Source organism: Capricornis sumatraensis, unplaced genomic scaffold (assembly GCF_032405125.1).
Source record: "Capricornis sumatraensis isolate serow.1 unplaced genomic scaffold, serow.2 scaffold1, whole genome shotgun sequence".
NCBI classification, from domain to species: domain Eukaryota; kingdom Metazoa; phylum Chordata; class Mammalia; order Artiodactyla; family Bovidae; genus Capricornis; species Capricornis sumatraensis.
The window spans coordinates 7,118,372-7,142,077 of NW_027184612.1; positions in this window are offsets into that span (position 1 = coordinate 7,118,372).

Here is a 23,706-nt window from a genome sequence, read left to right on the forward strand (position 1 = left end):
TGCGACGGGAACGCCTGGAATTCGTTCCCATTGAAAGCAGGGAAAGGAACCCTCATCTCGAGCTACGAGGGGGAAACGGGGCTCCTCTGGATGTGGGCGGGACCATCGTGCTTCCTCTCGAGTGGAGACGGGTATGGCGGTGAACTTCTTGAGTTGCAGCAAGGGTGTGAAAGACCCTTTCGAAGTTCCAGAGGTTAGGTGTCATTAGTCTCCAGACGCCTCATCGGAAATAGGCCTCATCTCGCCTGGAAGGGAGAACTTCCTGGATTTTCTCGAGTTGCGGCAGGTGTTCTCGAGTTACGGCGGGTACCTCAGGGACCCGCCCTGGTGGCCTCAGGAGAGGCCAGTCCCCATGCGATTTGCTAGGGGGCTTCTCTGGATTCCTCTCCCGTCGATACCGGGGCCAAAAACCTTGTGTGGAGTCAGGGCCAGATCCGAGGATTCCTCTCAGGGGCTGACATGGATCTTTAGGTACTTGTGGAGTCTCCCCAGGGGAGTCAGGCCTCGTCTCGAGTGGGGGAATGCACGTGCGCTTTCGTTCCAGGCTGTAGCAGCAATGTCACGCTTCCCGTCGCGTGGACCAAAGGATCTGTGGTTTTCCCTCGAGGCTTTCCCTCGAGGCTTTCCCACAGGGCTGTCCCACGTGCCACCGTGGTGTGAGTCGATCCTCGGCGTGAAAGATGAGCCAGTGCAGGGCAAAGAGGTTCCTCTGGAATGGACTGAGACATCTGGGGGACTCTTGGAATCGTGGTACGACCATGGATTTCCTCTCGCCTTTCCTGTTGAGAGTGCCTCCTCTTGAGATGCGACGGGAACGCCAGGAATTCTTTCCCGTTGAAAGCAGCGAAAGGATCCCTCATCTCGAGCTCCGAGGGGGAAACGGGGCTCCTCTGGATGTGGGCGGGACCATCGTGCTTCCTCTCGAGTGGAGACGGGTATGGCAGTGAACTTCTTGAGTTGCAGCAAGGGTGTGAAAGACCCTTTCGAAGTTCCAGAGGTTAGGTGTCATTAGTCTCCAGACACCTCATCGGAAATAGGCCTCATCTCGCCTGGAAGGGAGAACTTCCTGGATTTTCTCGAGTTGTGGCAGGTGTTCTCGAGTTACGACGGGGACCTCAGGGACCCGCCCTGGTGGCCTCAGGAGAGGCCAGTCCCCATGCGAGGTGCTAGGGGGCCTCTCGGGATTCCTCTCCCATCGATACCGGGGCCAAAATCCTTGTGTCCAGTCAGGGCCGGAACCGAGGATTCCTCTCAGGGGCTGACATGGATCTTTGGGTACGTCTGGAGTCTCCCCAGGGGAGTCAGGCCTCGTCTCGAGTGGGGGCATGCACGTGCGCTTTCCTTCCAGGATGTAGCAGCAATGTCACGCTTCCCGTCTCGTGGATCAAAGGATCTGTGGTTTTCCCTCGAGGCTTTCCCACAGGGCTGTCCCACGTGCCACCGTGGTGTGATTCGATCCTCGGCGTGAAAGATGAGCCAGTGCAGGGCAAAGAGGTTCCTATGGAATGGACTGAGACATCTGGGGGACTCTTGGAATGGTGGTACGACCATGGAGTTCCTCTCGCCTTTCCTGTTAAGAGTGCCTCCTCTTGAGATGTGACGGGAACGCCGGGAATTCTTTCCCGTTGAAAGCAGGGAAAGGATCCCTCATCTCGAGCTACGAGGGGGAAACGGGGCTCCTCTGGATGTGGGCGGGACCATCGTGCTTCCTCTCGAGTCGACACGGGTATGGCGGTGAACTTCTTGTGTTGCAGCAAGGGTGTGAAAGACCCTTTCGAAGTTCCAGAGGTTAGGTGTCATTAGTGTCCAGACGCCTCATCGGAAATAGGCCTCATCTCGCCTGGAAGGGAGAACTTCCTGGATTTTCTCGAGTTGCGGCAGGTGTTCTCCAGTTACGACGGGGACCTCAGGGACCGGCCTGGTGGCCTCAGGAAAGGCCAGTCCCCATGCGAGGTGCTAGGGGGCCTCTCGGGATTCCTCTCCCGTCGATACCGGGGCCAAAAACCTTGTGTGGAGTCAGGGCCGGAACCGAGGATTCCTCTCAGGGGCTGACATGGATCTTGGGGTACTTCTGGAGTCTCCCCAGGGGAGTCAGTCCTCGTCTCGAGTGGGGGCATGCACGTGCGCTTTCCTTCCAGGCTGTAGCAGCAATGTCACGCTTCCCGTCGCGTGGATCAAAGGATCTGTGGTTTACCCTCGAGGCTTTCCCACAGGGCGGTCCCACGAGCCACCGTGGTGTGAGTCGATCCTCGGCGTGAAAGATGAGCCAGTGCAGGGCAAAGAGGTTCCTCTGGAATGGACTGAGACATCTGGGGGACTCTTGGAATGGTGGTACGACCATGGAGTTCCTCTCGCCTTTCCTGTTGAGAGTGCCTCCTCTTGAGATGCGACGGGAACGCCGGGAATTCTTTCCCGTTGAAAGCAGGGAAAGGATCCCTCATCTCGAGCTCCGAGGGGGAAACTGGGCTCCTCTGGATGTGGGCGGGACCATCGTGCTTCCTCTCGAGTGGAGACGGGTATGGCGGTGAACTTCTTGAGTTGCAGCAAGGGTGTGAAAGACCCTTTCGAAGTTCCAGAGGTTCGGTGTCATTAGTCTCCAGACGTCTCATCGGAAATAGGCCTCATCTCGCCTGGAAGGGAGAACTTCCTGGATTTTCTCGAGTTGCGGCAGGTGTTCTCGAGTTACGACGGGGACCTCAGGGACCCGCCCTGGTGGCCTCAGGAGAGGCCAGTCCCCATGCGAGTTGCTAGGGGGCCTCTCGGGATTCCTCTCCCGTAGATACCGGGGCCAAAAACCTTGTGTGGAGTCAGGGCCGGAACCGAGGATTCCTCTCAGGGGCTGACATGGATCTTTGGGTACTTCTGGAGTCTCCCCAGGGGAGTCAGGCCTCGTCTCGAGTGGGGGCATGCACGTGCGCTTTCCTTCCAGGCTGTAGCAGCAATGTCACGCTTCCCGTCGCGTGGATCAAGGGATCTGTGGTTTTCCCTCGAGGCTTTCCCTAGAGGCTTTCCCACAGGGCTGTCCCACGTGCCACCGTGGTGTGAGTCGATCCTCGGCGTGAAAGATGAGCCAGTGCAGGGCAAAGAGGTTCCTCTGGAATGGACTGAGACATCTGGGGGACTCTTGGAATGGTGGTACGACCATGGAGTTCCTCTCGCATTTCCTGTTGAGAGTGCCTCCTCTTGAGATGCGACGGGAACGCCGGGAATTCTTTCCCATTGAAAGCAGGGAAAGGATCCCTCATCTCGAGCTACGAGGGGGAAACGGGGCTCCTCTGGTTGTGGGTGGGACGATCGTGCTTCCTCTCGAGTGGAGACGGGTATGGCGGTGAACTTCTTGAGTTGCAGCAAGGGTGTGAAAGACCCTTTCGAAGTTCCAGAAGTTAGGTGTCATTAGTCTCCAGACGCCTCATCGGAAATAGGCCTCATCTCGCCTGGAAGGGAGAACTTCCTGGATTTTCTCGAGTTGCAGCAGGTGTTCTCGAGGTACGACGGGGACCTCAGGGACCTGCCATGGTGGCCTCAGGAAAGGCCAGTCCTCATGCGAGTTGCTAGGTTGCCTCTCGGTATTCCTCTCCCGTCGATACCTGGACCAAAAACCTTGTGTGGAGTGAGGGCCGGAACCGAGGATTACTCTCAGGGGCTGACATGGATCTTTGGGGCTTTCTGGAGTCTCCCGAGGGGAGTCAGGCCTCGTCTCGAGTGGTGGCATGCACGTGCGCTTTCCTTCCAGGCTGAAGCAGCAAAGACACTCTTCCCGTCGCGTAGATCATAGGATCTGTGGATTTCCCTCCAGGCTTTCCCTTGAGGCTTTCCCACAGGGCTCTCCCACGTGCCAACGTGGTGTGATTCGATCCTCGGCATGAAAGATGAGCCAGTGCAAGGCAAAGAGGTTGCTCTGGAATGGACTGAGACATCTGGGGGACTCTAGGAATGGTGGTACGACCATGGAGTTCCTCTCGCCTTTCCTGTTGAGAGTGCCTCCTCTTGAGATGCGATGGGAACACCGGGAATTCTTTCCCGTTGAAAGCAGGGAAAGGATCCCTCATCTCGAGCTACGAGGGGGAAACGGGGCTTCTCTGGATGTGGGCGGGTCCATCATGCTTCCTCTCGAGTCGACACGGGTATGGCGGTGAACTTCTTGAGTTGCAGCAAGGGTGTGAAATACCCTTTCGAAGTTCCAGAGGTTAGGTGTCATTAGTGTCCAGACGCCTCATCGGAAATAGGCCTCATCTCGCCTGGAAGGGAGAACTTCCTGGTTTTTCTCGAGTTGTGGCAGGTGTTCTCCAGTTACGACGGGGACCTCAGGGAACGCCCTGGTGGCCTCAGGAAAGGCCAGTCCCCATGCGAGTTCCTAGGGGGCCTCTCGGGATTCCTCTCCCGTCGATACCGGGGCCAAAATACTTGTGTGGAGTCAGGGCCGGAACCGAGGATACCTCTCAGGGGCTGACATGGGGCTTTGGGTACTTCTGGAGTCTCCCCAGGGGAGTCAGGCCTCGTCTCGAGTGGGGGCATGCACGTGCGCTTTCCTTCCATGCTGTAGCAGCAATGTCAAGCTTCCTGTGGCGTGGATCAAAGGATCTGTGGTTTTCCCTCGAGGCTTTCCCTTGAGGCTTTCCCACAGGGCTGTCCCACGTGCCACCGTGGTATGAGTCGATCCTCGGCGGGAAAGATGAGCCAGTGCAGGGCAAAGAGGTTCCTCTGGAATGGACTGAGACATCTGGGGGACTCTTGGAATGGTGGTACGACCATGGAATTCCTCTCGCCGTTCCTGTTGAGAGTGTCTCCTCTTGAGATGCGACGGGAACGCCGGGAATTCTTTCCCGTTGAAAGCAGGGAAAGGATCCCTCATCTCGAGCTACAAGGGGGAAACGGGGCTCCTCGGGATGTGGGCGGGACCATCGTGCTTCCTCTCGAGTGGAGACGGGTATGGCGGTGAACTTTTTGAGTTGCAGCAAGGGTGTGAAAGACCCTTTCGAAGTTCCAGAGGTTAGGTGTCATTAGTCTCCAGACGCCTCATGGGAAATAGGCCTCATCTCGCCTGGAAGGGAGAACTTCCTGGATTTTCTCGAGTTGTGGCAGGTGTTCTCGAGTTACGACGGGGACCTCAGGGACCCGCCCTGGTGGCCTCAGGAGAGGCCAGTCCCCATGCGAGGTGCTACGGGGCCTCTCGGCATTCCTCTCCCGTCGATACCGGGTCCAAAATCCTTGTTTGGAGTCAGGGCCGGAACCGAGGATTCCTCTCAGGGGCTGACATGGATATTTGGGTACTTCTGGAGTCTCCCCAGGGGAGTCAGGCCTCGTCTCGAGTGGGGGCATGCACGTGCGCTTTCCTTTAAGGCTGTTGCAGCAATGTCCTGCTTCCCGTGGCGTGGATCAAAGGATCTGTGGTTTTCCCTCGAGGCTTTCCCACAGGGCTGTCCCACGTGCCACCGTGGTGTGAGTCGATCCTCGGCGTGAAAGATGAGCCAGTGCAGGGCAAAGAGGTTCCTCTGGAATGGACTGAGACATCTGGGGGACTCTTGGAATGGTGGTACGACCATGGAGTTCCTCTCGCCTTTCCTGTTGAGAGTGCCTCCTCTTGAGATGCGACGGGAACTCCGGGAATTCTTTCCCGTTGAAAGCAGGCAAAGGATCCCTCATCTCGAGCTACGAGGGGAAAACGGGGCTCTTCTGGATGTGGGCGGGACGATCGTGCTTCCTCTCGAGTGGAGACGGGTATGGCGGTGAACTTCTTGAGTTGCAGCAAGGGTGTGAAAGACCCTTTCGAAGTTCCAGAGGTTAGGTGTCATTAGTCTCCAGACGCCTCATCGGAAATAGGCCTCATCTCGCCTGGAAGGGAGAACTTCCTGGATTTTCTCGAGTTGCGGCAGGTGTTCTCGAGTTACGACGGGGACCTCAGGGACCCGCCCTGGTGGCCTCAGGAGAGGCCAGTCCCCATGCGAGTTGCTAGGGTGCCTCTCGGGATTCCTCTCCCGTCGATACTGGGGCCAAAAACCTTGTGTGGAGTCAGGGCCGGAACCGAGGATTCCTCTCAGTGGCTGACATGGATCTTTGGGTACTTCTGGAGTCTCCCCAGGGGAGTCAGGCCTCGTCTCGAGTGGGGGCATGCACGTGCGCTTTCCTTCAAGGCTGTAGCAGCAATGCCACGCTTCCCGTGGCGTGAATCAAACGATCTGTGGTTTTCCCTCGAGGCTTTCCCTCGAGGCTTTCCCACAGGGCTGTCCCACGTGCCACCGTGGTGTGAGTCGATCCTCGGCGTGAAAGATGAGACAGTGCAGGGCAAAGACGTTCCTCTGGAATGGACTGAGACATCTGGGGGACTCTTGGAATGGTGGTACGACCATGGAGTTCCTCTCGCCTTTCCTGTTGAGAGTGCCTCCTCTTGAGATGCGACGGGAACGCCGGGAATTCTTTCCCGTTGAAAGCAGGGAAAGGATCCCTCATCTCGAGCTACGAGGGGGAAACGGGGCTCCTCTGGATGTGGGCGGGACCATCGTGCTTCCTCTCTAGTGGAGACGGGTATTGCCGGGGTCCAGCCCCGGTGGATCCAGGGAATTCGAAGGGTGGACGGCGTTGGCGTGGAAAGACTTGTTTATTTATTAATATAAGATTAGATTAAGAAACTGTAGTGCAGTAGGAAGATTAAGTGGAGAAAGAGGGCTGAATAGCTTGGTTTACGCGGAAGACCAATAAAATTCCAGACAAGGAATTTGCACCATCTACGTTGGGCCACCGGTGCCCGCTTGAATATCTAAGGGTGCCTCGCCTTAAGCTCCCTTTCTCGCGGATCTTAATAACCAGGGCAAATAAGTAGACCTGGCGAGCCTCCGCGCCCCAGATGGAAATTCAGCCTGAAATTAAAGTAAAGAGCAGAGGGAAGAAAAGGGAGAGAAAAAGAGAGAGAGAGAGAGACACGGGGGGAGCCATATTCCCAAGACACCAGGCCGAGACTAGTCCGAGAAACTGGTCTGAGAATCTGGTCCCGTCCTTTATTGTTCAGAAGGCCTTTTATACTTTTGATAAAACATGGAGATCAATGGGTAACACAAAGTTATGCAGCGTTAGCAGTCCAGACTCTTATCAAAACCAGGCTTTTCTCTCTGCATACCTAATTGTATACACAAGTCTTAGGTAATTTACATCATCTTCCAACCAAAAGGGCCAATTAACATTTTACAGCCTTTTTTCTGATAAGGGTTTGTCAACCACAAGACTTATTTGTGTTGATCTTCCCAAGGTCTGGTGCCACTCTCGGAAAGCACGAAAGAAAGTTACATTCTTAGACAGCAAGGATACAGCAACTTATAACAAGTAGAGGGAGTGCAGTGATTTATAGCAAAAGAGAAGCAATTAACTCAAAAGTCTAGTGTTGCTAACATGAAAACTACTATGTATCTTTTTCTACATCCTGCTTACATTAACATCCTTCCAGGTGCCTAAAAGATAAAGAATAAGGAGGTCTGGCAGCAATCCTTGAGTCAACAGTGAAAACCCTCTACCAATATAATTTTTAACTCTTTAGAAAAGGCTCTGTATCTTTAAGATGCTTTTAAGCTTTGTGCCTCCCGCGGTTGGGGGGCTGTAAGCAATTCACAAGCTGTAAGCTTTGTGCCTCTCGCGGTTGGGGGGCTGTAAGCAATTCACAAGCTGTAAGAGGTCTGGGGAACCTGTTAGGCAGACTAGAGAGCTATCAGAGGGGTTTAACTGAAACATCCCTTTCAAATGCAGAAGACTAAAACCCTGAATTGACTTTTTTCCAGAGAATATCAGAAAAGTGGAAAAGCAGAGCACAAAAGCCGGCAGATTTTTGCTGGGGTACATGCTTAGGAATATCCAGAGGGGTCCCTGAAGTCTGAGCACGCCTTGCGTATGTCAGCTTCCTTCCTCATGACCTTGTCACGGGCGGGATTCCTCACACTGGCTTCCGGCAACTCCCCCTTCTTTATTAGTTTTTTAAAAAAATTAGGTGCAGTTCAGTCGCGAGATTCCGAATGCTCTGCCGAAGAGTCCTGACAACACAAGGAAGCACGATTACAAGGAGCAGGATTATGGCACACACAGCAGCATAGCTAGAGACAGTAGTCAGAAGAGTTTTTCCAGAAATGAAGTCAGAGAAGGTGTGGAAAAAGTCATTGGCTTCTCCTGCGGCGGTAAAATCTAATCGGGAGTGTTCCAAGGTCTGAATCTGATTATGAAGTTTCCCTAAATCTAAACTAATATCTGAGCTGTTCCAGACACCTAAAATATGATTTTTGACCCTCTCCCATTTAAAATCTGTCTCATTTACTTTCAGGGATGTAACACATATCCACCGGTAATCGGCATGACATGAAAGAGCCAATTTCATTTTCAGACTCTGTAATTCATTCCCAATATGCATTACTGCTTCTTCTAAGGCATCAATCCTTATTTCTAGCTTCCTATCTATAATTTCCTGGGTTGCCAGCGTTAGAGAAACATTTTTGGATACGGTGTCAACATATTGGGCAGTATACACTTGTTGAGACAATGATAATGCCGCCACAGTAACAGAAGTAATTGCGGTTATCAAAGCTGATATTCCCAAAACAAGTAAGCCCACAAACCGTCGTGTTCGCATTAAATCTTGTAGCTGTTGCAGTACAGCTAGGCCATGGTTATCATACCAATACGTGGCTACAGTTACAGGTACCATGAGATAGGGCGGACGTTTTAAAACCATGAAAGAGCAAACTTTATATTGAGGAGTTAAACAGGATGAAAGCATACATTGTTCACAAGACACTACATGGGGTCCACCTGTATAATTCAATTGTATGTTAAGTCTTTCAGAATCATTAGTGAAAAGAAAAACATAAGGAGAGGGTAGACAAGCTAAAATAGAGTAAATAGAGGTATTTTTTGGTCGGATTAAAATAATAGGGGCGGTAGCCGCAAGGGCTCTCCAAATTTCTGGCTGCCAAAAGGTTTTACCTCTAGTTATATAAGACAGCATAGGGGGAACAAATTGGTTATGATGCCGTCTGGTGGCAACTAACGGCCAAGAAATTGAATATTCTTTCCAATTATCCAATCTATTGATAAAGTCATCATCAGACTCAGGGTCTTGACCTGGATTTGGGTTGCTCCAGTCCTGAATCGCACAATTTCTTCCTCCCGGCATATTGTAATCTACTCTCGAATTATAAATACAAGATTTCCAAATCGGATATCCTGAATGATCATCTATAGTTTTCCAAATAACATCTGAGGGAGCAACATCATCACAATTTGGATATTCTGATGGAGTTTTGAGAGACAAAGACTTATAGGGGCCAAGGACCCCAGGCATACGGGCTCGTAATATCCAAGCAGACCGATCCCCTATAGATGCAAATTTAGAGGTTGGGGAATCTGTCATAACTGCTTTTGTGGAGGCTCCAACGCATCCTGTCTTGGTAAAGAAGTCTCCTGTAAGGCCAGGAGGAAAATTAAAGCAGACAGGAAAATCATCTGCTAGTCCTTTAAAGGTATAATTGAAATTAATAGGGTATTGGTCTTTTGTATAGGAAGTATAAGATCCTCCCAAAAGGCGAGGCTGGTCTGTACTAACTCGTATGGGGTCACTGTTCCAAGTAACAACTTGGAAAGTTGGAGGATCCGGGAGAAACGCCCAATATTTGGTTGGAATGGGAGCAGCGCTTACCTGGCAAGAGAGCAAGGCAAGCATGGCAATAAACACCTTTTCAGGAGAGACTGACGATCCCTGTAGGGTAGCTATCCCCTGTGCCTGGCGACAGAGAGCTTTAATCTGTCCCCAGGTGGGCAAGGAGGCTTGTTGGGTTGACTGAGCTGGGCGTCCTAATGGATTCCTGCGAGGCAAAAAATCAGGGGGTGCAATATCCTGTATCTGAAGTCGTGACATCTGTCCAGTGGGTGGCTCCGATCCGCGCCTATCCGGGATCTCCAATGTCAGCTGTCCTGGGGTCAGCGGCGTTTCCCGTGCTGGCGGAGGGAGCGGGGGAAGAGGGAGTTTCTTCCTTTTTAGAGATCGCGGTGGCGGGGGATTCTGGTATCCGGGGAGCTGAGACATGGCGAATTAGTCTGTCTGGAACCCAAATCGGAGCGTCCGCGTCCTGTGGAAAAACACAAGCATACCCTCGCCCATTGGTTAATAAGGGGTCAGGACCTTTCCATTGTCCGGAAAGAAGGTCCCTCCATTTTACTAATGGTTTTGCATTCAATTGCTCTGGGCACCAATGGCGAAGCATTGCAGTGTTTCCGGATGAATCAGCATTTAAGTTATTTATTACGAAAAGAGCATGTTGCAAAATCTGATGGGGGGAACTATATTTAAATTCCCCTTCTTTTAGTTTTTGAATATGGATTTTCAGTGTTTGATGTGCTCTTTCCACAATGGCTTGTCCTTGTGGGTTATAAGGGATGCCGGTGTTATGTTTAATTTGAAATCTTGTACAGAATTGCTGAAAAGATTTAGAAGTGTAAGCAGGAGCATTATCAGTTTTTAAAGCTTTTGGCAAGCCCAGATAGGAAAAGCATGTAAAAAGATGTTGTATTACATCTTTAACTGCTTCCCCTGTACGAGCAGTGGCAATAATAACATGAGAGAAGGTATCTACAGTTACATGAACAAAAGACAGTTTTCCAAATGAAGAGACATGGGTTACATCCATTTGCCAGAGTGCATTAGGTTTGAGACCGCGAGGGTTAACTCCCAGAGGCAAAGCATTCACGGTAGTAGGACAATGTGAACAAGAACGAACAATCTCTCGGGCAGATTCTCGAGGAATTTGAAACTGGTATCGTAAGGCAGTGGCATTTTGGTGATGAAGTGAGTGAGAAGCTCGAGCTTCTTCAAAAACAGAAGCCACTGAAATCCTGGTTAACGAATCTGCCAATTCATTGAGAGCATTTAAAGGGCCAGGCAGGCCGGAATGAGCCCGAATGTGGCCGATAAAGAACGCCCGATTTCTTTTCCATATTTGCTGCTGCAGTTTAGTTAACAAATGGAAGATAGCAGTTTTGTTTTCAGGCAAAACTGCAGTCTCAATGTGTGGAAACAGCCTGACCACATACTGAGAGTCAGAATAAAGGTTAAATTCTTTCTCCGCAAACATAACAAAGGCCTCAATAACAGCTGTGATTTCAGCCCTTTGAGCTGAAGTTTCTTGTGTTTCCAAAAGTTTTTGATGATCTCTTGTGACTATAGAGGCTCTACCGTTAGCCGATCCATCAGTAAAGACTACCTGAGCATCTGAAATAGGGAACTGTTTACACCGGACAGGAAAAATAACTGGATGGTTAGACATAAAATTTAGTAAAACATGCGAGGGTAAATGATGCAAAATTTGACCACAGTAATTCCCTATGGCAATCTGCCAGTCTTCATCAAACATTAAAAGAGCATCAAGCTGCTCCTTATTATATGGAATTACAATCTCTGATGGCTCTTTACCAAACAATTCAATGCTCCGCTTCCTTCCTTTTAGCATTAATGTGCCAATTAAACCAGGATAAGAAGCCACGACTTTTTTAGCTTGGGTAGGAAGATGGATCCATTCTAAAGGGCCGCGTTGCCACAGAACTCCCGTAGGCGCCGTTGGAGTAGCTAGGCAAAGGAACTGCCACGTCATCGTCAAATCAATTCTTTTTACATAGCTATTTGATAAGGCTGCTTCTACTTTGCCTAGGGCTTCTTGAGCCTCAGCTGTTAATTGTCTTTTTGAGGTTGGATCAGGATCCCCGCGTAAAGTGTTAAAAAGAGGTTTTAATTCGGCAGTGGTTAATTTTAAATATGGTCTAATCCAATTAATATCACCTAAGAGTTTTTGATAATCATTTAAAGTAATAAGATGGTCTTTTCTCAATTGCAGCGGGGTATGAGTCACCGTTTCCGAATTTATGACTCTTCCTAAGTAAGTTATGGGCGGATTGATTTGAATTTTTTCTGGGGCAATTTTTAGGCCTCTGTCTGTCAATGCCTGGGTCAGGTCCTGGAGCACAGTCTGCAGGTGAACTCTATCAGGATGAGCTATTAAAATATCATCCATATAGTGAATCATATACACGTGTTCATATTTAGCCCTAGTATCTTCTAGAGCGGCATTAACAAATTTTTGGCATAAAGTAGGGCTATTTTTCATTCCCTGAGGCAGAACCTTCCACTGAAACCGTAAATAAGGCTGTTTAAGATTTTCTGATGGCAGACTAAAGGCAAATCGCTTTTTATCCTCAGGATTTAAGGGAATAGTGAAAAAACAATCTTGTAAATCAATAACAATTATATTATATCCCTCTGGAACGGCTACTGGGGAAGGGAGCCCAGGCTGTAAGGCCCCCATGTCCTCCATGGTGGCATTAATAGCTCTCAAATCCTGTAAAAGTCGCCATTTACCAGATTTTTTCTTAATGACAAAAATAGGAGTGTTCCAGGGGCTATTGGAGGGCTCAATATGTCCCAATTCTAATTGTTCAAAGATTAATGCTTTAGCTGCCAGTAATTTTTCCTTATGCAGAGGCCACTGTTCTACCCACACCGGATCTTGAGATTTCCATGTGATGGGGTCGGCAGCAAAAACAATGGCCTCAATTATAAATTTGGATATCCCAATCCAGCACGTAGCTTGCGAGGAGTTGGGCAAATTGGCTCAATTATTCCTGTCTGTTGTTTACCCAATCCTTTTGATGGATCATAGCCCATCTGCAACATCTGAGAGGTCACTTTATCATCAGGGCTAAAAAGTAACACTCCCATTTGAGATAGCACGTCCCTCCCCCACAGGGTAAGGGGGAGCGAAGGAACGACATAAGGTTGGAAAGTTCCACGGGTATCCTCAAATTGCCAATCTAAAATTTTTGCACTTTTGGCTATTGTGGGGGCTCTTCCTATCCCCACCAAGTTATTTTCAGTAGTATGTGTGGGCCAGGAGCTGGGCCAGTCTTTTCCTGAAATGCAAGAAACATCTGCTCCTGTGTCTAATAACCCCACAATAGACTTGCCATTAATCAGGATAGTCTTCATAGGACGTTTCTGAGTAATTTCTGTTATCCAAAAAACCATATCACTAGACCCAAATCCTTTATCCTGCCTTTCATTTTGAGTAGCTGTGCGCCCAATTGCAGTGTGGTAAGGCAAAAGCAAAAGTTGGGCTATTCTTTGTCCCTGATGTATTTGGAAAGTTTTAGTTGGGGGTGAAATCATTATCTGGATTTCTCCTGTATAATCTGAGTCAATTACTCCAGGGATGATTGTGAGACCTTGCATAGCTAAGGAACTTCTGCCTAGTATAATTCCTACTAAACCTGTTGGTAATGGGCCTTTAACTCCTGTAGGTATTTTTACAGTGGGGCTATCTGGTGTTAATATTGCTGAGGTGGTGGAACTGAGGTCCAGTCCTGCGCTGCCTGGGGTTGCTCTGATGAGTTCTGCGATGGGACGAAGGGAATGAATGGGTTCAGTGAGGCTGCCCCAATTGTTGTCGGGGCCTGAGGCTGGCCCCTCAATCCGTTTCCCGACTGCTGGTCGGGGCCCAAAAAGGCTCCATTTCTATGGAATTGTGACCTACATTCTTTTGCCCAGTGATATCCTTTTTGACAACGAGGGCAGAGAGATCTAGGGAGATTAGTAGGCACAGCCGGGGAGGGAGAATTCGGCAGAGAAGAACCGGCTGCTTTTTGGGGACAAGCTCGCATAAGGTGCCCTTCCCGTCCGCAAGAGAAGCAGGCCTTGGATAAACCAATATTCTGGCCTGGACTACTGGAATGACTCTTTGACGGGTTATTTCTATTTGTAAAAAAGGACTGTACTGCCTGCTGGTAAGAATTTCCCTTTATGGCTGCAGCTATGGCAACGCCCTGCATCATCGCTGGTCCTACATCTGCACATTGCCTGATATAATCTATTATTTCCCCAGTTTTTTTAATAGGACGTAAAATGGCCTGGCAGGTAGAATTAGCATTTTCAAATGCCAGTTGTTTTATCAATATACTAGCTGCCTCAGTGTTGGAAATTACTCTGTTGACTGCCTCTGCAAGTCTTGATATAAAGTCTTCATATGGCTCTTCTGGTTTTTGTTTAACATTTGAGAAGGAAGAGGTAGATTCTTTCCCTTCAGGCAACAAACGCCAAGCCCCAAGGGCGCAGGCGGTTACTTGATCTAAAGTGGTTTTATCTAATCCCATTTGATCTCTAAGTGTTCCAAAATCATTAGTCCCTGCCAACATATTTTTTATAATATATCTTGGGCCATATTTTTGGTTAGCATCAGCCTGTTTTTGGGCTAGATCTTCATATTCAGTTCTCCAAAGTACATATTGACCTCCAGACAGACAAGCTTTAGCGACTGTCTTCCAGTCATGGGGTGTCATCCATCTGCCCGCTAAAGCTTCCACCAATGATACAGTGTACGGGGCTTTAGGCCCATACAAAGCACAAGCCTGTTTGAGTTCTTTAATCATTTTCATTGGAATGGGTTCCCAGTGGGGGGCTGTTCTCCCACCACTTCCACCAAATATTATGGGGAAACAAGCCTCAAGGTGGGGATCAAGTTCATCATCTGGGCTAGAGAAAACTCTTCTTCGGGGAGCTTCTAGTGGAGGCCCCTCACCCTTATAGGGGGGGGGGGCAAGGGGTGTCCTATGTCACTTTCTTCGTACTTTGGGAATTTTTTATCCGTTCTGTGTTTAGGTCTTACGGATGTTTTATCTGGGGAATCTGGCCTTAAACTCTCAGGTGCATATAATCTGATGGGGGACATTTGTCTTGAGCCTCTGGAAGCAGAAGGCTTAATTAAGGAAATTTCTCTTGAATTTGTGGAAGCAGGTGGTCTGGTTGGGGAAGTTTTTATTAAGCTCTTTGGAGCAGATAATCTAATTGGAGAAGTTTCTCTTAAACTCCTTGGAGCATCTTTATTTAATAAAGACCAGTCCTCATCAGAATGATCTTGACTTACTTCCTCTTCCAAATCTTCCTCATCTGAAAGCTGCTCTTTTTTGTCATCTCTATCTATTACCTTTTCTTGGGCAGTCATTGCAGCTATCATTTGACTCAACTGCCGATAGTTAGGTGTAGCCTCCTTTTCATCACTCTCCTCTTCGATAGATACCTTTTTCTCTGCACTTTCCTCTTTAAGATGTACCTTTTCAGATTCAGGGGCAGGGTCTAGAGCGTCCCTAATTATATTCCATAAGGAAAAGGCGTCAGTAGGCACCTTTTGTGAGCCATGTTCAGCATGGTAAGTTTTTAGTTGTTTTCCTACTCTCTCCCAGGTGTCTAAGTTAACAGTGCCTTCTTCTGGAAACCAGGGACACTGTTCTTGTACAAAGGAAAAAAATGAATGAATATTGGATTTTTTAACTTTAATTCCTCGTTTAGTTAGTAACTGCAAGATTACTCCTGTAAAAAGCTGTCTTTCTTTTGATTCACTGTTACCCATGTCAGAAAATTAAGTCTTATAGAAAAGTCTACCTCAACAAAAAGGTTTTACCTTTGGCGAGGGGGGTTTTGTTTTCAACCCTAAGATAGCAGGTTTCTTTTCAACCTCTAGAGCACCAGGTTTCTCTTAAACCCTTGAACACTTCCCACTCCTCCTCACCCTGTCTATCCTACAGGGGGGTCCGCGGCACCCTGAGTGGGGTCCTAGCCGTCCCGAACACTCAACACTGGGGGAGTACCCGAAAGTACTCCGGGGGGAGTGATTAAGTCACTCCGGGGGGGAGCAACAGAGAGTGCTCCGGGGGGAGCAACAGAGAGTGCTCCGGGGGGAGCTACAGAGAGTGCTCCGGGGGGAGCTTTTGCTCCGAGGAACCTACCTTCGAATAGCCTGTTCCGGGCGCCACTTGCCGGGGTCCAGCCCCGGTGGATCCAGGGAATTCGAAGGGTGGACGGCGTTGGCGTGGAAAGACTTGTTTATTTATTAATATAAGATTAGATTAAGAAACTGTAGTGCAGTAGGAAGATTAAGTGGAGAAAGAGGGCTGAATAGCTTGGTTTACGCGGAAGACCAATAAAATTCCAGACAAGGAATTTGCACCATCTACGTTGGGCCACCGGTGCCCGCTTGAATATCTAAGGGTGCCTCGCCTTAAGCTCCCTTTCTCGCGGATCTTAATAACCAGGGCAAATAAGTAGACCTGGCGAGCCTCCGCGCCCCAGATGGAAATTCAGCCTGAAATTAAAGTAAAGAGCAGAGGGAAGAAAAGGGAGAGAAAAAGAGAGAGAGAGAGAGACAGGGGGGGAGCCAGATTCCCAAGAAACCAGGCCGAGACTAGTCCGAGAAACTGGTCTGAGAATCTGGTCCCGTCCTTTATTGTTCAGAAGGCCTTTTATACTTTTGATAAAACATGGAGATCAATGGGTAACACAAAGTTATGCAGCGTTAGCAGTCCAGACTCTTATCAAAACCAGGCTTTTCTCTCTGCATACCTAATTGTATACACAAGTCTTAGGTAATTTACATCATCTTCCAACCAAAAGGGCCAATTAACATTTTACAGCCTTTTTTCTGATAAGGGTTTGTCAACCACAAGACTTATTTGTGTTGATCTTCCCAAGGTCTGGTGCCACTCTCGGAAAGCACGAAAGAAAGTTACATTCTTAGACAGCAAGGATACAGCAACTTATAACAAGTAGAGGGAGTGCAGTGATTTATAGCAAAAGAGAAGCAATTAACTCAAAAGTCTAGTGTTGCTAACATCAAAACTACTATGTATCTTTTTCTACATCCTGCTTACATTAACATCCTTCCAGGTGCCTAAAAGATAAAGAATAAGGAGGTCTGGCAGCAATCCTTGAGTCAACAGTGAAAACCCTCTACCAATATAATTTTTAACTCTTTAGAAAAGGCTCTGTATCTTTAAGATGCTTTTAAGCTTTGTGCCTCCCGCGGTTGGGGGGCTGTAAGCAATTCACAAGCTGTAAGCTTTGTGCCTCTCGCGGTTGGGGGGCTGTAAGCAATTCACAAGCTGTAAGAGGTCTGGGGAACCTGTTAGGCAGACTAGAGAGCTATCAGAGGGGTTTAACTGAAACATCCCTTTCAAATGCAGAAGACTAAAACCCTGAATTGACTTTTTTCCAGAGAATATCAGAAAAGTGGAAAAGCAGAGCACAAAAGCCAGCAGATTTTTGCTGGGGTACATGCTTAGGAATATCCAGAGGGGTCCCTGAAGTCTGAGCACGCCTTGCGTATGTCAGCTTCCTTCCTCATGACCTTGTCACGGGCGAGATTCCTCACACTGGCTTCCGGCAGGGTATGGTGGTGAACTTCTTGAGTTGCAGCAAGGCTGTGAAAGACCCTTTCGAAGTTCCAGAGGTAAGGTGTCATTAGTCTCCAGACGCCTCATCGGAAATAGGCCTCATCTCGCCTGGAAGGGAGAACTTCCTGGATTTTCTCGAGTTGCGGCAGGTGTTCTCGAGTTACGACGGGGACCTCAGGGACCCGCCCTGGTGGCCTCAGGAGAGGCCAGTCCCTATGCGAGTTGCTAGGGGGCCTCTCGGGATTCCTCTCCCGTCGATACCGGGGCCAAAAACCTTGTGTGGAGTCAGGGCCGGAACCGAGGATTCCTCTCAGGGGCTGACATGGATCTTTGGGTACTTCTGGAGTCTCCCCAGGGGAGTCAGGCCTCGTCTCGAGTGGGGGCATGCACGTGCACTTTCCTTCCAGGCTGTAACAGCAATGTCACGCTACCTGTCGCGTGGATCAAATGATCTGTGGTTTTCCCTCGAGGCTTTCCCACAGGGCTGTCCCACGTGCCACCGTGGTGTGAGTCGATCCTCGGCGTGAAAGATGAGCCAGTGCAGGGCAAAGAGGTTCCTCTGGAATGGACTGAGACATCTGGGGGACTCTTGGAATGGTGGTAGGACCATGGAGTTCCTCTCGCCTTTCCTGTTGAGAGTGCCTCCTCTTGAGATGCGACGGGAACGCCGGGAATTCTTTCCCGTTGAAAGCAGGGAAAGGATCCCTCATCTCGAGCTACGAGGGGGAAACGGGGATCCTCTGGATGTGGGCGGGACCATCGTGCTTCCTCTCGAGTGGAGACGGGTATGGCGGTGAACTTCTTGAGTCGCAGTAAGGGTGTGAAAGACCCTTTCGAAGTTCCAGAGGTTAGGTGTCATTAGTCTCCAGACGCCTCATCGGAAATACGCCTCATCTCGCCTGGAAGGGAGAACTTCCTGGAATTTCTCGAGTTGCGGCAGGTGCTCTCGAGTTACGACGGGAACCTCAGGGACCCGCCCTGGTGGCCTCAGGAGAGGCCAGTCCCCATGCGAGTTGCTAGGGTGCCTCTCGGGATTCCTCTCCCATCGATACCGGGGCCGAAAACTTTGTGTGGAGTCAGGGCCGGAACCGAGGATTCCTCTCAGGGGCTGACATCGATCTTTGGGTACTTCTGGAGTCTCCCCAGGGGAGTCAGGCCTCGTCTCGAGTGGGGGCATGCACGTGCGCTTTTCTTCCAGGCTGTAGCAGCAATGTCACGCTTCCCGTCGCGTGGATCAAAGGATCTGCGGTTTTCCCTCGAGGCTTTCCCTCGAGGCTTTCCCACAGGGCTGTCCCACGTGCCACCGTGGTGTGAGTCGATCCTGGCGTGAAAGATGAGCCAGTGCAGGGCAAAGAGGTTCCTCTGGAATGGACTGAGACATCTGGGGGACTCTTGGAATGGTGGTACGACCATGGAGTTCCTCTCGCCTTTCCTGTTGAGAGTGCCTCCTCTTGAGATGCGACCGGAACGCCGGGAATTATTTCCCGTTGAAAGCAGGGAAAGGATCCCTCATCTCGAGCTACGAGGGGGAAACGGGGCTCCTCTGGATGTGGGCGGACCATCGTGCTTCCTCTCGAGTCGAGACGGGTATGGCGGTGAACTTCTTGAGTTGCAGCAAGGGTGTGAAAGACCCTTTCGAAGTTCCAGAGGTTAGGTGTCATTAGTCTCCAGACGCCTCATCGGAAATAGGCCTCATCTCGCCTGGAAGGGAGAACTTCCTGGATTTTCTCGAGTTGCGGCAGGTGTTCTCGAGTTACGACGGGGACCTCAGGGACCCGCCCTGGTGGCCTCAGGAGAGACCAGTCCCCATGCGAGTTGCTAGGGGGCCTCTCGGGATTCCTCTCCCGTCGATACCGGGGCCAAAAACCTTGTGTGGAGTCAGGGCCGGAACCGAGGATTACTCTCAGGGGCTGACATGGATCTTTGGGTACTTCTGGAGTCTCCCCAGGGGAGTCAGGCCTCGTCTCCAGTGGGGGCATGCACGTGCGCTTTCCTTCCAGGCTGTGGCAGAAATGTCACGCTTCCCGTCGCGTGGATCAAAGGATCTGTGGTTTTCCCTCGAGGCTTTCCTCGAGGCTTTCCCACAGGGCTGCCCCACGTGCCACCGTGGTGTGAGTCGATCCTCGGCGTGAAAGATGAGCCAGTGCAGGGCAAAGAGGTTCCTCTGGAATGGACTGAGACATCTGGGGGACTCTTGGAATGGTGGTACGACCATGGAGTTCCTCTCGCCTTTCCTGTTAAGAGTGCCTCCTCTTGAGATGCGACGGGAACGCCGGGAATTCTTTCCCGTTGAAAGCAGGGAAAGGATCCCACATCTCGAGCTACGATGGGGAAACGGGGCTCCTCTGGATGTGGGCGGGACCATCGTGTTTCCTCTCGAGTGGTGACGGGTATGGCGGTGAATTCTTGAGTTGCAGCAAGGGTGTGAAAGACCCTTTCGAAGTTCCAGAGGTTTGGTGTCATTAGTCTCCAGATGCCTCATCGGAAATAGGCCTCATCTCGCCTGGAAGGGTGAACTTCATGGATTTTCTCGAGTTGCGGCAGGTGTTCTCGAGTTACGACGGGGACCACAGGGACCCGCCCTGGTGGCCTCAGGAGAGGCCAGTCCCCATGCGAGTTGCTAGGGGGCCTCTCGGGATTCCTCTCCCGTCGATACCGGGGACAAAAACCTTGTGTGGAGTCAGGGCCGGAACCGAGGATTCCTCTCAGAGGCTGACATGGATCTTTGGGTACTTCTGGAGTCTTCCCAGGGGAGTCAGGCCTCGTCTCGAGTGGGGGCATGCACTTGCGCTTTCCTTCCAGGCTGTAGCAGCAATGTCACGCTTCCCTTCGCGTGGATCAAAGGATCTGTGGTTTTCCCTCGAGGCTTTCCCTCGAGCCTTTCCCACAGCGCTGTCCCACGTGCCACCGTGGTGTGAGTCGATCCTGGCGTGAAAGATGAGCCAGTGCAGGGCAAAGAGGTTCCTCTGGAATGGACTGAGACATCTGGGGGACTCTTGGAATGGTGGAACGACCATGGAGTTCCTCTCGCCTTTCCTGTTGAGAGTGCCTCCTCTTGAGATGCGACGGGAACGCCGGGAATTCTTTCCCATTGAAAGCAGGGAAAGGATCCCTCATCTCGAGCTACGAGGGGGAAACGGGGCTCCTCTGGATGTGGGCGGGACCATCGTGCTTCCTCTCGAGTGGAGACGGGTATGGCGGTGAACTTCTTGAGTTGCAGCAAGTGTGTGAAAGACCCTTTCGAATTTCCAGAGGTTAGGTGTCATTAGTCTCCAGACGCCTCATCGGAAATAGGCCTCATCTCGCTTGGAAGGGAGAACTTCCTGGATTTCTCGAGTTGCAGCAGGTGTTCTCGAGTTACGACGGGGACCACAGGGACCCGCCCTGGTGGCCTCAGGAGAGGCCAGTCCCCATGCGAGTTGCTAGGGGGCCTCTCGGGATTCCTCTCCCGTCGATACCGGGGCCAAAAACCTTGTGTGGAGTCAGGGCCGGAACCGAGGATTCCTCTCACGGGCTGACATGGATCTTTGGGTACTTCTGGAGTCTCCCCAGGGGAGTCAGGCCTCGTCTCGAGTGGGGGCATGCACGTGCGATTTCCTTCCAGGCTGTAGCAGCAATGTCACGCTTCCCGTGGCGTGGATCAAAGGATCTGTGGTTTTCCCTCGAGGCTTTCCCACAGGGCTGTCCCACGTGCCACCGTGGTGTGAGTCGATCCTCGGCGTGAAAGATGAGCCAGTGCAGGGCAAAGAGGTTCCTCTGGAGTGGACTGAGACATCTGGGGGACTCTTGGAATGGTGGTAGGACCATGGAGTTCCTCTCGCCTTTCCTGTTGAGAGTGCCTCCTCTTGAGATGCGACGGGAACGCCGGGAATTCTTTCCCGTTGAAAGCAGGGAAAGGATCCCTCATCTCGAGCTACGAGGGGGAAACGGGGATCCTCTGGATGTGGGCGGGACCATCGTGCTTCCTCTCGAGTGGAGACGGGTATGGCGGTGAACTTCTTGAGTCGCAGTAAGGGTGTGAAAGACCCTTTCGAAGTTCCAGAGGTTAGGTGTCATTAGTCTCCAGAAGCCTCATCGGAAATACGCCTCATCTCGCCTGGAAGGGAGAACTTCCTGGAATTTCTCGAGTTGCGGCAGGTGCTCTCGAGTTACGACGGGAACCTCAGGGACCCGCCCTGGTGGCCTCAGGAGAGGCCAGTCCCCATGCGAGTTGCTAGGGTGCCTCTCGGGATTCCTCTCCCGTCGATACCGGGGCCGAAAACTTTGTGTGGAGTCAGGGCCGGAACCGAGGATTCCTCTCAGGGGCTGACATCGATCTTTGGGTACTTCTGGAGTCTCCCCAGGGGAGTCAGGCCTCGTCTCGAGTGGGGGCATGCACGTGCGCTTTCCTTCCAGGCTGTAGCAGCAATGTCACGCTTCCCGTCGCGTGGATCAAAGGATCTGCGGTTTTCCCTCGAGGCTTTCCCTCGAGGCTTTCCCACAGGGCTGTCCCACGTGCCCCGTGGTGTGAGTCGATCCTCGGCGTGAAAGATGAGCCAGTGCAGGGCAAAGAGGTTCCTCTGGAATGGACTGAGACATCTGGGGGACTCTTGGAATGGTGGTACGGCAATGGAGTTCCTCTCGCCTTTCCTGTTGAGAGTGCCTCCTTTTGATATGGGACGGGAACGCCGGGAATTCGTTCCCGTTGAAAGCAGGGAAAGGATCGCTCATCTCGAGCTACGAGGGGGAAACGGGGCTCCTCTGGATGTGGGCGGGACCATCGTGCTTCCTCTCGAGTGGAGACGGGTATGGCGGTGAACTTCTTGAGTTGCAGCAAGGGTGTGAAAGACCCTTTCGAAGTTCCAGAGGTTATGTGCCATTAGTCTCCAGACGCCTCATTGGAAATAGGCCTCATCTCGCCTGGAAGCGAGAACTTCCTGGATTTTCTCGAGGTGCGGCAGGTGTTCTCGAGTTACGACGGGGACCTAGGGAACCCGCACTGGTGGCCTCAGGAGAAGCCAGTCCCCATGCGAGTTGCAAGGGGGCCTCTCGGGATTCCTCTCCCGTCGATACCGGGGCCAAAGACCTTGTGTGGAGTCAGGGCCGGAACCGAGGATTCCTCTCAGGGGCAGACATGGATCTTTGGGTACTTCTGGAGTCTCCCCAGGGGAGTCAGGCCTCGTCTCGAGTGGGGGCATGCACGTGCGCTTTCCTTCCAGGCTGTGGCAGAAATGTCACGCTTCCCGTGGCGTGGATCAAAGGATCTGTGGTTTTCCCTCGAGGCTTTCCTCAAGGCTTTCCCACAGGGCTGTCCCACGTGCCACCGTGGTGTGAGTCGATCCTCGGCGTGAAAGATGAGCCAGTGCAGGGCAAAGAGGTTCCTCTGGAATGGACTGAGACATCTGGGGGACTCTTGGAATGGTGGTACGACCATGGAGTTCCTCTCGCCTTTCCTGTTGAGAGTGCCTCCTCTTGAGATGCGACGGGAACGCCGGGAATTCTTTCCCGTTGAAAGCAGGGAAAAGATCCCTCATCTCGAGCTACGAGGGGGAAACGGGGCTCCTCTGGATGTGGGCGGGACCATCGTGCTTCCTCTCGAGTGGAGACGGGTATGGCGGTGAACTTCTTGAGTTGCAGCAAGGGTGTGAAAGACCCTTTCGAAGTTCCAGAGTTTAGGTGTCATTAGTCTCCAGACGCCTCATCGGAAATAGGCCTCATCTCGCCTGGAAGGGAGAACTTCCTGGATTTTCTCGAGTTGCGGCAGGTGTTCTCGAGTTACGACGGGGACCTCAGGGACCCGCCCTGGTGGCCTCAGGAGAGGCCAGTCCCCATGCGAGTTGCTAGGGGGCCTCTCGGTATTCCTCTCCCGTCGATACCGGGGCCAAAAACCTTGTGTGGAGTCAGGGCCGGAACCGAGGATTCCTCTCAGGGGCTGACATGGATCTTTGGGTACTTCTGGAGTCTCCCCAGGGGAGTCAGGCCTCGTCTCGAGTGGGGGCATGCACGTGCGCTTTCCTTCCAGGCTGTAGCAGCAATGTCACGCTTCCCGTCGCGTGCATCAAAGGATCTGTGGTTTTCCCTCGAGGCTTTCCCACAGGGCTGTCGCACGTTCCACTGTGGTGTGAGTCGATCCTCGGCGTGAAAGATGAGCCAGTGCAGGGCAAAGAGGTTCCTCTGGAATGGACTGAGACATCTGGGGGACTCTGGGAATGGTGGTACGACCATGCAGTTCCTCTCTCCTTTCCTGTTGAGAGTGCCTCCTCTTGAGATGCGACGGGAACGCCGGGAATTCTTTCCCGTTGAAAGCAGGGAAAGGATCCCTCATCTTGATCTACGAGGAGGAAACGGGGCTCCTCTGGATGTGGGCGGGACCATCGTGCTTCCTCTCGAGTGGAGACGGGTATGTCGGTGTACTTCTTGAGTTGCAGCAAGGGTGTGAAAGACCCTTTCGAAGTTCCAGAGGTTAGGTGTCATTAGTCTCCAGACGCCTCA